Source organism: Pelmatolapia mariae, linkage group LG9 (genome assembly GCF_036321145.2).
Source record: "Pelmatolapia mariae isolate MD_Pm_ZW linkage group LG9, Pm_UMD_F_2, whole genome shotgun sequence".
NCBI lineage: Eukaryota > Metazoa > Chordata > Actinopteri > Cichliformes > Cichlidae > Pelmatolapia > Pelmatolapia mariae.
In genome coordinates, this window is record NC_086235.1 from 23,266,885 (window position 1) to 23,280,883 (window position 13,999).

Genomic DNA, 13,999 nt, shown 5'->3' on the forward strand with positions numbered 1-13,999 from the left:
CTTTTGGCCAGCTGTGTACTTAATGAGTTGGCACAGAACAAACAGCCACCCGTAGGAGGGAAACCTGAACCTTCTGTCAGCGGGGTTGCGTAATATGTCTGCAACTCGGTTGATGTCCACTCTCGTTGTTTCCGTGTCCATGTGTATGTTTCTGCGAGTCTATACACTCGAGTGAGCAGGCGCATGTGTCTCCACTTGTTTTAAAATGTCCCTGTGTTTGAATATGCGAGCGTGAATGCGGACCGTGTGTAAACTTGTTGTTTGTTTGCACGTGTGTGCGTGTGTGTGCGTGTGTTTTTTTTAATCAGCTACTGTGTGTTGTATATTTACTCAGCACACCTGTGAGATGGCCTTCTGAATGGTAATGAGAGGGACTTTAAACATGAGAGTATGCAGATTAGCCAGTGATAACAAGATGCATAATTAACAACATGCATATTTAGAAGGATAGAAGTAATGATTTCCCTGTGGGGTCGGAAGGAAGGACCTGAATATGAAACAAAAAATTATGATTATTTTTCCCCTTCCTCATATGTTTTCCTTTTGCATGTATGAGTTTTCATATAGCAACAGTCAGCGTTGGGGAAGCTTCTTTGAAATCATAGCTTTGGAACCTTCCAATTACTTCACTTGAAGACGCTGAACTTCAGCAAAGCTACTCTAGGGAGATGTCTGCTTTGGTTATCTAAAGCTACTTGGAAAAAGTAGTTCAAACTGTTTTGTAAAGAAATAAACACTCTTTGCAGTAGAGACTGTATTTACTCTTGGTTAGTAAAAATGTTGGTGCTTTTTAGTGGATGTGATTAAGCGTGGCAGGGCTCGCAAAATTTCAAAATCCCTGGTAGCCCTTCGGGCAGGCACTCGTCAGTTTTTGGTAGCCCAAAATAAATTTAAGTAGCCCGAATGAAAAAAAGAGGACAATTTTTTGATTGATGTTTTGTTTCCTTTACAATATTATACTTTAATGTATAATATTGTAAAGGAAACAAAACATCAGTCTAAAAATATTTAAAACACAAATTACAAGAACAAATTACAATCATCAACTCAAATATTTGGTTCTAATTGAACAGAAATTTCTATGAACTTGCAAGAACTGTGTAGAACATGAATCAGTCTGTGTCAGATCCTGAATTTGAAATTTCCACTGAAATCACGGGTAAGAGGCAAGTGGAACCAAGATCTAGGACATTTGCTTTTTGAAGTTTGCAAAGACTGCTAACTTCTGCGAATGGTAGTTCACTCTTTGCAACATAGCACGCTGTTCTAAACAGATTTTTCAGGACTTCTTGTTATGCTTGGTTTATTTTTAATATGTTTTTTGCAATTGGTGTTTGTTCTGGGAAAGATACTGCAGACTGAGCAATAATGCATTTCTTGCATTTCTCATGGGTTCTGATGGGGTCTTTCTTAAAATGACTGGTCCCAGTAACAAAGGCGCTTGTCGACTCATAAATCGAGGGGAACTCATAACACACCCGGCAGAACATTATGTTATTTAGCTCATCATATTCCAGCCACAGAAATTCTTTTGTCCATGAAACCAAAAAAGCTGCGCTTTCCTTTTGCCTCATAGTCTGATTTGTCATAACTTTTCCGTTTTGTGCTAGGCTTTTCTTTGGCTGCCCCTTCTTCACCCTGACCTGTCTTGTTTGGCTCTGCAGAACTAAAATACCTGCCTAAAGCCATCTGCTCTTACACACATACTTACATAACGATCAGCAATTCTCTGCGCAATCAACCTCTATCACATGTTTAAGCTTGCTGCCGGAGATTTCACTTGTCATGTTTGATAGTAAGCTAACGATTGATAAGACGATGCCAGAGGAATTGGTGCGCAATTGATCTGTGACTTACCAATCAGTGCTGCTGCTCTCTATACACAGTTCGCGCGATCGCAAAGTGAAAGTGAAAGCAAAAAACAAGCGCAAATTCAAACGCGATTTCAATGTGTCACATATTGACAGTGGCTCATCGATGCCGATGACATAATTAACCAGCTACATTTGCGAAAGAATGCAAAAGCATTGACATATCTTTCCTTCCTATGATAGCCCGACGGGCAGGGCTGAGATGGATTTTGGTAGCCCGACTGGAAAAATCGCTAGCCCCGGGACGTCGGGCTAGCAATTTTGCGAGCCCTGCGTGGATATCTTTTTCAGGCTTAGATCAGGGATCTTGATCTTTGATGACATTGGGGATGTATGCTTGTTCTTTTCTGGGTGGCTGTGGCTCAGAAGGTAGAGCAGGCCATCTACTGATTGGAAGTTTTGTGATTCGGTCCCTTGCAGCTCCAGTCTGCACGCCCAAGTATCTTTGGGCAAGATTCTGAACCCCAAGTCACTCCTGATGTGTTCATTGGAGTGTTAATGTGTGTGAATGTTAGATAGAAAGCACTTTGGCATAGAAAAAAGTGCTTGTATGAATATGTTTGAATGGGTGAATGAAGCTCATAGTGTAGAGGACTTGTACTACTTGAATAACTGCTGTTTGCAAATGTGAATGCAGCTAAGCTATCACATATAGTTAAATGCTGCTTCTTAACACTGGCAACAGTGAGTCTTATATTACCCTTTTTCTTTCGGTTTCTGTGTTTGTATTTTCTGTATAAATTTGTGCACAATTTTCATTGCAACTTGCTTGGGGAAGTCCAAGCCACCACATTGCCAGTCTCTGGTGACACTGTGACTCTTTAGAAGTCCATTGAAATGATACTCCACACTTTGGTTCAAAGCATTTCTGTGATGAAAAATATATGATCATTCTATAAAGACAGAGTTTTAGGCTGTCAGCCACTGCAGCTTTGCTGGCCCAAAAGAGACTCTTTTTTTCTTTGCATCCAGGGATTATTTTTGCTGTTTCTTTAAAGAATACAATTGTTATTAATGTTATGTTGTAGAGAGAAACATTTGAATAACCATCCAATTATTCAGCAAACATATTTCTGGTTATTGTACTCCATGGCAAGGAACGGATTGAGCCGAAATACCCTTGGCCCAAATGAATACGATCGCATGCTAGTTTATCAATAATTGGTATTGTTCTGATGTCAGATAAGACACAGTACATGTGCAACCTCATATAATTGGGGGGCAGATATCTTGAAACACCAAGAAAATACATGAGTAGATACCAGACAGGGTTAAGAAAGAAGCTGTACTTCTGTTGTTTTCCTCAGCTGACCCTTTAAGATACAAAGGTCAGCTGACACCAGACTGTCAACAGTGGAACTTAGGAGCACATGGGTCAGTGCCCCATGGTACAAGCAGGAGGGAGATACTGATGGCAGCAAAGTCAGCTTCTGAAGGTCATGCAGAAGCATTGTGTTTTGAGATTTCTGCAGGCAGTTTGCAGATAATCAGTGATCAACCTATAGCTTATCAGCTCACCCACACTTATTCAGGCATTTTAAAGGAAAGTAAAAAGTAGTGGTTAGTAAATGTTGATGAGGTGCTTGTCTGCAGACTTCAAACTATCATACGGAGTAAGTTCCATTGAGAAAACATACGCTATATGGACAAAAAGTCTCATTGCCGCAAGCATTTAAAATCTTGCACCTAGCCATGCAAGTGTGCCTTTTACAAACATTTGTAAAAGAATTGGTCTTACTGTAATAGGATCCATGTTCCAGCAAGTCAGTTTGTGGAATTCTTTTCCCTCCAGGTACTCCAGGATCCAGCATCTACTATTGCAAAGTGGAAACATTACATACCAATGACACTGTTGAGACACACACTCCATAAAAACGTCCTCTGACATTAACATCAGCAGAAAAGTGCACACAGGGAGCTTCGTGGCATGGGTAGTGCTGGTGGCCCACTTTCATTTTATGTAATTTCTTGCTATAATTCGACATTTTGTACATTGAATTGATTTTCCACACATTTAAAATAGAATATTTTTACGCTGATCATATCATATCATATATACGCTGAAGGGTAAGATGGCGCTGGCACGACTGGCAGCCTTAACCCAATTTCCCTCGGGATGAATAAAGTATTATCAATCAATCAATCAATAAGGCAGACTTTTACTATAGATGTCTGAGAACTTAAAACTAGTATTACCACTTTGCAGTTGTATGCCTCTGTGACCAAATTCCCATCATTTCTTTCTTGGGTTTAAGAGGACTCTTTTTTTTTTTTTTTTTTTTGAAAAATTTGATAAAATTCCCATTTTTTTCAGCCGTTACTGAGATATCATGTTCACAAGATTGGAATGGAGGGAACCTGAAAATATAATAATTTCAGCCATGACCGTGGTCAGCACGGAAGAGTAAAAATGCTCAGTTTGAGCTTACTGTATAAATTTTATACATGTCCATTCATTCAGCTTTTCATAGTGTAGCTTTTGAAGTGTGGAATGGCAGAAGATTAACTGTGTCCTCTGAGGCAGTTAATGTCTTTTGCCACTGTTGTAATATAAACTTTTAGTCCCATCAACTAGAATTTCAGTAGAAAGAGTTTGAATGCACAAGCTTTCCATAAAATTTCTCTGAGCCTGTTGCACAAGGAGGGGAAAAAGGAGAAAGGTGGAACAACTATCTGCAATATCACTAAGGCAGAGGAAAAAGCCTTCAGATTTCTGTGGCTCAAGAGAGTCTGTCTAATGAGAGGACTGCACTGCGGTAATGATACTCAAGGAGGGTTTTGGCTGCTAAATAATAAAGTGACTGCAGTGTACTAAATCTAACAATATAGGGCCAAGTGTACAATTTTATAATGAATTTAATTAATTTGTGTATGTTGTGTACTTTGGCATGAATATATAAAATATGAAGAGAATGGAAACAAGAGAGATAGATGAGATGACTGGTATGTCTAACAATAGTCTACTTAACATTCTTAGCTGTTGTAATGCATATTGGCTCTCGTTTACCTATTCGCTACTTTCTTCCCTTCACCTTCCAGCTTGCTCTCATTCTCCTCTTTTCAGCCCCTCTCACACTCCTACTATCTATTTCCCCTCATTACTAGATACTCTGACAGCTGAGCTCCTCATCACCTTCTGTATGTTACATTAATTTTCAATCATCAACTCTAAAATCCCCCCAGGGAAACTGTCAGTAAATACCATCAGTGTGTGTGCGCAAATATGCTGTCGTATTGCTGGCTGTGTCTGTGCATCACGACGTATGAGCTTGTATTCGTGCTTATGTGTGTACATTAAGATGGGTTGTGGGATTTAGATGATGGCTAGAGGCAATATTCTGTAATGATATCGTTTCTCCTGAATGATTTTTAAAATTCATGTTCATATGTCACATGCACCGACACAGTTATACAACGCACCCGCAGAGTCTGATGTGATAGACAGGATTCCTGTTCGTGTTCATCTAGCCGGGCAAAAACGTGGAACGAAAACATCTTTTTATTATGACATGTATTTTTAGTTAAATATGATTTTTATCACCTCATAAAGGGGAAGCTATTATTGATATATACATATACATAAACACTTAGGTCAACAAATTTTTGACACACTATTGTCTCTGTACACCATCGAGACATAATTGAAGTCCAGGGGTTTGGCCTGAATTTAAGGGGTTTGATAGAGTTATTGCATTGTAATTAGGCCTGCACAATAAATCGAAAATTTATTGTCATCGCGATATCAGCCTGTGCGATGGGCCCATCGCAAAAGACGGCGTAAACTGCGATAATTGGGTACCTTAAAATGTTTACACACGTGCTTTAACCTCCTAAGACCCGAACTCTTCCACGACATGCATTTTTAATTTCTCTTGGATATTTGGGCATATTGGGGCCCGATGAATGTAAAAACAAAGAATTTCCAGATTATTTTTTTTTACCTTATTTTTGTTTTTAAGAAAAATGAGAGCCACAAATGAGGATATTCATTTAAAATTTTGATAGAACAGTAGCGGTATAATGTCCTCGTAAGTGGATATCAGGCCCATGTAGAGCAAAATTGAGTATTTTGGTCTAAATAACGCAAAATGTGATGTCCACATATGTGGACGGCAGGTCCTAGGAGGTTAAAGAATTTACCAATCAAAGAAACCCCTTTACACATTTGACCAGTCGAATAGAGCCCTTCACGGCATTGACCAATCAAATGGATTAGAGGCCCGCCTCATACGCAGGTGGGGAGCGAACAACGCTGCAGCAACGAGTCAGAGTTGTAATGGCTGAGAGTGAGATGCATGAGGAGAACGCTACTGACTATGAACTCGTGCCTAAAAAAAAAAAATATAGTACCTCGCTTATTTGGAGGTACTTTGGATTTGATAAAGACGACGTTCTCCAAACACAGGTACTCTGCAAAACTTGCGGAACACTCGTGGCAACCACCAGAGGAAACACGACTAATCTCCACCATCATCTTCAATACAACCACAGAAAACTGTTTGAAGAGTTCCAGAAAGATAGGGCTAGCCAAACAAAGGTTGCTAATGTTAAGACAAAGAGCACAGCAGTCCAACAGCCATCTCTGTATCCGAGTTTTTCAAGTGGAACTCCTTATGAGAAAACGTCGAAGCGCTACAAAGAAATAACGGAGGCCATTACACATTTTTTGACAAAGACATGATGCCTATAAATACAGTTAGCAGAGAGGGCTTCACCAGTCTGATACATAAAGTGGACCGGAGATACCGCATCCCCTTACGAAACTACTTTTCCCATGTCGCCATTCCACAAATGTACGAAACATGCCGCAAGACCGTCATGTTCGAACTGAGCCAAGCTGAAAACTACGCAGGCACTACAGTAAAGTTTCCTCTCCAGTTTTGACTTACATCATAACTACTTGGTGAGTGGTAAAATGATGAACAACTGCATTGAGATAATTTTCAGTATAATTTAAGTTATGTTTATTTAAAACGAATTATAGAGAATTCAAGCCTCAGAAAAAAAATTTTTATGGGGGCAATGTTTCAATGTTAAAGTGCACTTTGTTGTTACACTGCTAATACAGCCGCTTTCTTTAAATAAAACTGTTGCAGTAAAACGGAAATTATGTATTCGTTTTTGGGGGTTTTTTGCTATTTATTTTATCGCAAGTCATATCGTTATCGGAATATTGATCACAGTTATCGCACATTGCAGGTTTTCCTAATATCGTGCAGCCCTAATTGTAATTGTTTAGGAATTACAGCAATTTTATTAAAAGTCTCCCATTTTTATTGATTCAAAGGTATTTAGACAAACTAACATATCAGAGGTTTTTTCATACTTTGATGAAAATCCAAGGTCTGAGGCCTTTACTGCAGCTGCCTCCAGCTGCTGCTTGTTTGCTGGTCTCTGTGTCCACAGTTTTGACCATTAGTAACCTAAAAGAAAGTTTGGCTGTGTTGAAATCAGATGATTGACCGGTCTTGATTTAATCTGTCCAGAGATTTTGTTTTTCCAGAACTGTACAGGCTCTTTTACATAACTTCTAACAAAGTCTAAGCTGGCTTTCTTGTGATTATGGACAATGCTGATAATTATATGACTGCCTTCTTAAGAATTTTCTGTAAGTGGCTAGTTTTGAAAAGCGATTTTCTTAATCAAGGAAGGAATTCTGTAGTTAACTGCTTTGATTGCTGTCTGTGGTCTTTCAGGCCTTTTGGTGTTGCTGAGGTGGTCAGTGCATTCCCTGCCTTTAACTATGTTTCTCTCTGATAGGTTTATTTTGTTTTTTCAATCTAATGATGACCTCCTTCACTCTCTTCAGACCTCATATTGAAAGTTCCAGTGAACAAATTCAAGTTCAACACTTTGAAGGAGGAAATAGGACCATTTTTGACTAAAAATGAATAAAATGACTTCTTAGTAAGTTGTAAAACTTTTTTGAATCACTGAAAATGGGGGACAATGCATAAAAGTGATTGCAACAGTTAATGTAATACTTTAACAAATTCACATTTTTATTGTTTGGTTTAAAATATGCTGCAGTGGTTTACAAGGTAAAATTATGAAAACTGTGTAATTGTCCAGATACCTATATATCCAACTTAATGGCGCTTAGTGAGTTTCTTTATGGAAGGTGTTTACAGTGCTGAGAAAAATTACATGGGCAAAGGTATTGCAGTAATAAAGGTTATGTATATTACACTGACTATTTCCACAGATTAAAAAAAAATATATTTTTTAGAAATATATATAAACATAAACATATTTGATCAGAAACAGCCCTGTTGTGGTTTGTGTCTTTCTTCCACTCTTGCTTGTCTGCTCATCTTCTGTAGAAACGCCGTTCTCATCACTACATTTGTCCAACTCTGGCTGTTTGCTTTATTTGTTCAGTGTTTAGAAAAATACTCCTTGCATATGTTTTACATTACAAGCCTCTCAGGAGATGAAATGGTATTGTATATTTGAAGATGAGGGGAAAGAAATAAGGATTTACTGTAATTATGTCTGGTGGGTTTACATACAGCCAAGGGATGAGTGAAAAAAAACAACAAAATTATACTGCAAAACTCTTAGTAAGGTGTTGTGCCACCATGTGCTGCTAAAACAGCTTACTGGCACTGGCACCAACACTCATGGAGGTCGAGCACACAAAAATTCTTATAAATCTTCTGATGGTGTTGAAATGCATCCAACCTGAATCTAATGGCAGTAGTTGAGCATGCTCAGAACTCTCCTGCTGTTAAATTTATAGCTTTTAAAACCAGCCTATACCTGTAAAAATGATTATGACACATTGTGTCTAATAATCAAGTTAAGGCTCCATTAACATAGATTATGCCTGTGCTTATTTTCATTCATAAAAGTGCAGCTATCAGAATGATCTGCTGAGGGGAAATGTGAAGAGGCTGTGGTACAAAGAGAGACAAAGAGGGTTATGGTAGAGTAAGAGTGGCTGAGTCAGAAGAAATGCGAAGAGATGAAAGAGAAATTTTGGGAAAGAAGCAAAGGCAGGATGGGAAAAAGGCGATGAGGAGATGACATATGAGAGGAAGAGAAGGAGACCTGTCAAACATCTCATTCATTTGATGTTTTAGGACGCTGATGCAGCAGAAAATGCTAGATTATGGAAACTGTAGGGAAGCTTAACAGGAGCTTGCAACTGTGCAGCCACTCATACGTAGACACACACACACACACACACACAATTTCAACCCCACTTCCAAAACTGTTGGGACGGTGTGTGAAATGTAATTTAAAAACAGAATGCCATGATTTGCAAATCTCATAAACTGATATTGTATTCACAGTAGAACATCGAAAACATATCAGATGTTTAAACTGAGAAAATGCAGCATATTAACAAAAATATTAGCTCATTTTGAATTTGATGGTAGCAGTGCATTATAGTGTTTATGACAGAGTCATGTTTTTCACCATCTAGCAGCCCCTCTTCTTTTAATCACAGTCCAAACTCATCTCCTCTTGTAACTGAGGAGATTAATATTGGGAGTTTTGGGAGAGGAATGTTGTGCCATGTTGTACACTTCTTTTCTAGGATTCTAGCTTCTCAATAGTCCCAGGTGTTCTTACAAGGTTTTTAGTCTCCTGATGTATTGAAGGTTTACAGTTGTGAATAGGTCTGAACTGCAGGCAGGCCACTTCAGCACCCAGGCTCTTCCACTGTAAAGCCACGTGTTTGTAATGCTGCAGTATGTGGTTGAACATTGCCTCGCTGAAATATGCAAGGACTTTCCTGAAAAGATGGATGAGAGCATTCGTTGCTCTAAAGCTTGTATATGTCTTTCAGCATTGATGGCGCCTTTTCAGCCAATTCTACAGGGACTAATGCAACCCCATACCATCAGAGATGCAGGCTTTTGAACTGAGTGCTGATAACATGATGGATGTTCCCTCTCCTCTAAAGTTCAGACGATTCCACGCCTGCATTTACCAAAAAGAATTTAAAACTTTGATTTATCTGACCACACAACATTTTTCCGCTTTCCCTCGGTGCATTTGAAATGAGCTTTGGCCAGGAGAAGACAGCTGTGTTTCTGGATCATGTTCACATATGGCTTCTTTTTTGCATAAAAGAGCTTCAACCTGCATTTATGAATGTTATAATGAACTATTTAATTGAGACACCCTGAAGATTAGAGACATCCAACACTGATTTTTAGTCTTGTTCCTTGCACACAGAGATTTCTCCAGAATCTCCTGAGTGATGATATTATATACTGTAGAAGATGAGATATTTAAAGTCCTTGCAATTTTCTGTTGAGGAACGTTGCTCTGGAATTGTCCCACAATTTGTAGATGCAGTTTTTTGCAGATTGGTGAACCTGTGCCCATCTTTACTTCTGAAAAGCTTTTTATACCCAGTCATGTTGCTGACCTGATGCCAGCTAAGCTAATTAATTACAAAATATTACCTCCAGCTGTTTATTACCACTACCTTTTCAGCCGTTTCTTCACCCTGCCCCAATTTTCAGATGTGTTGCTGCCAAAAAATTATGGAATAGTAAAATGTCTCAGTTTTAACATTTGATATATTTTTGATGTTCTCCTGTGAATAAAATCTGGGTTTGTGAGAATTGTATTTATTTATATTTCCCCAGCGTCCCAATGTTTTAAAATTTGTGTTTGTTGTTAATTTGCAAAGAAAAAGTGCTCTTGCCCTTTTTTCTTATTTTTTGCTCCGATCCATTTTGTGCATCTTCTTTTATTGTTTCAGTTATTTGATATCAGATTACAAAAGATATCGCAGATTTTGCACTAGAGTAAGCTTGCACAGCAGAATTGTGTTCTTTTCTTCAGGACATTTCATCACAGCAGATGCTTGGCAATATGGTGAATAACCAGCCTGTGTATTTATTCCTCCCAGTTATTTATTTTAAATCACCAACTGTTATTTACCAGTTTTCTTGTTGGACTTTTGACAAGCTTCTGAGTAAACCGTGTCACCAAATGTGTACGTCTCTACACAGTCACAGCCCCTGCCTAAGTTACGTTTGTACTTTTGTGTTGTCCTGGATGACATTTTTGTCATACACACAGCAACCTTTCCAAATTAAGCAACCCATTTGTCACATGAAGTGATTCCTTTTGTGCAGAATGTGCAGCAGCAGTCTTTATTGCAATCTGCCTCCGGGCTTACAATTCTTCAGGCAATCCAAACAATAAGACAAAGGATACATAGACGATATAAAGATGCAAGGAAATAATCAAAGCAGATGCCTGATCATTTGAGAATATAATTAGAACTCTTCATCCAAGATAACTGTAATTGTTGGCATGTCCTAGTATTGACTTTTCCAGCTATGTTATGAACAACATTAACAACAATATTAGCCCTGATGTCGCTTAGATTGTGTTCAGTAGTGCAGTGATAATTATCAAAAGAAAATCCTAAATCTCTTTCACAAACACATTTTATGAGATACAATAATTTCAGTTCATAATTTAAGTCTTTTTTTCTACATAGTGCCATGTGGGAATGTCCCAAGTGTCCACCTTCTTGGAAATAAGACATTTGAAACAACTGATACAAATGAAATGATTGCTTTCCTTTTCTGCCTACACTTACTATGGCAGCCATTTCCCCATCTGCCTGTACATGCTTAAGGGCTAAAGCTTTGCTGCTTTGTAGCCTTCTGCAGATAGTATGCAATAATTTTAACCTGGAGGTGGGAAGTGAGACATTCTCCTCTCTTCTACTGATGACTACTTTCCTGCTGAGAAAATATGCAAATCATAGTTCAGACAGGACAGCAGTTTGAATATGCTAATTCTGCTTCTTCATCTACTTCACTGTAGTGTTTTTTCTATTATTGGACACCAATAGGAAGCTAAAGGTTTTCTTTGAATGTGCTCTACTCCCCTTGCTCATTTTAACTCTTCTGATCTGCTGCTGTTCTGCAAGCTTGTACGTCGTGTCTAATTTTGTTTGTCCAAATTGTCCTACTTCTAAATGTCAAGCAGTACATCTGTTCCTTCATGGACCAAATAATTTAGCAACCATCTGTGGAAGCTGTCCTGATGCTTGTTTTTAATGTCATATGTTTTTTGTTTTTTTTCCACCTGCACAAAATGCAGTCTTAAGATTTATTACTGTACCTGTAGATGAGATGGATTGGGGCCCTTGACGTACACATTGCTCAATGCCGTTGAGACTTAAAAATGAACCTAAGTATAAGTTACACTTGTTTCAAAGGCATAGTGCAGCATTTTGCTTGATCATATATACATACAGAATCGTTTAGCTCTAATGAGAGGTTGAAATGTGTGAAACCTGAAACATAAAGCTTTTTAAATATTTTGCTCCATTTTGTATAAAAAGTGTCTGAATTCAGTGTGATGTCAGCCACTGGTTTGCTTCTTGGGAGGGAATCACCATCGTGATTTTTTTTGGCACCAGCAGTCACTATATTTGAACCAGAGGGTTGGCTATTAAGATATCAGCTAAAACTAACATTCCTGGTGAACACAAACACACACATACACATGATTTTGCTGTGAACAGGCAACATGTGGTCAAATGAGCTCTCCATGCAGGTGAAACAAGCCATCCTTAAGCTGCAAAAACAGACAAAAACCCATGCAAGAAATTGCTATGACATTAGGAGTGGCAAAGTCTACAGTTTGGTACATCATGAGAAAGAAAGAAAGCACTGGTGAAGTCAGCAATGCAAAAAGACCTGGATATCCACTGAAGACAACAGTGGTGGATGATTGCAGAATAATTTCCATGGTGAAGAGAAACCTCTTTACAGCAACCAACCAAGTGAACAACACTCTCCAGGAGGTAGGCGTATCAAAGTCTACCATAAAGAGAAGACTGCATGAAAATAAATACAGAGGGTTCACTGCAAGGTGCAAGCCACTCATAAGCCTCAAGAATAGAAAGGCTTAGGACTTTGCTAAAAAAGCCAGCATAAAGGTATTGTGTTTTAAAAAGTGCTTTCATTCCTCACATCTTTATGCAATCTTTGTGTTCAACCCATTGAACTAAAATTTGCACTTCAACTACGTCTGACTTGTTTCATTTAAAATTCATTGTGGTAACGTACAGAACCAAAATTAGAAAAAAGTTGTCTCTGTCCAAATATTTATTGAGCTAAATGTATCTGTTTGACCAAAGATTTGGTACATGGTGAGTGGACAGCACTTCACAGTACACATGATCCAAAGCACAGTATGAACACAGCCCAGGAGTTTCCACTGGTCAAGCTGTGGAATATGGCCAAGTATCAATCTAATTAAGAAAGCATTTCACTTCCTGAATAGAAAACTGAAGGCAGACCTATGAGCATCCATCTACTGAAGACAGCAGCAGCAGCTGCAACTAAAAAGTATCAGAAGGGTGATACCCATGGGTCCCAGATTTTAGGCGGCTATTGCCTATATGACAAATGATTCTCAACAGAGTCTTAAAAATGAAATGATTACGATTTCTTAAATGGAACCAATGCCACATGAGCCCCTGAAAATAAGTGACTATGAGTAATAGTTGCAGTTTTTAAAGTTTTCTTATGATGATTTGTTTTCAGTTAATAATGCATTACTAAGTCTTGCAATATGTTGCACTTTGTTACAGGCTTAAATATTTCTCACATAAGGAACAGCATACATAGAGTGGAGACCATTTTTTCTCAGATCCTTTGCAAACCTCAAGCTGGGTTGCTGATACCAGCGATTATGCAAAATAAGGGTGAGTGCTTTGCACTCTTTATTGGTCATGCCCAGACACATAAATACAGACCAACTTCTTGCTGGCCAACCTCTGATTGTTGATGATGTTGCCTGCAGTAATACTTTAAGCTCTCACCAATTTATTTGCATTAAGTAGCCCCACATTCTACATTTCTTGCTTATTTTCTTTGCTGCAGTGCATTCCTTTGCCCTTGCTCTACCCTACTGAAAATGAGTGGCATTGGACCGCCCATAGCAAATAACTGCTGTAACATTAATTTGACATAGAGGGGTGTCATTGAGGCTCCACAGCTAAGAAAGCGGGATAGCAGTTACTGAACGAAAACCACCGCCATCCTCTGCTCAAGCACAGCAACCTGGAGATCACACTGTGCTTGTGTGTGTGTGTGTGTGTGTGTGTGTGTGTGTGTGTGTGTACGGGTTCG

The 13,999-nt window shown here is 38.7% G+C and overlaps 1 protein-coding gene across 2 annotated transcripts in view; it reads left to right on the plus strand.

Annotated features, from left to right (window-relative positions):
- The window catches only part of tpk1 (thiamin pyrophosphokinase 1), an 87,418-nt gene that overhangs the window by 55,977 nt on the left and 17,442 nt on the right, over nt 1-13,999 (plus strand). The window lies entirely within an intron of this gene.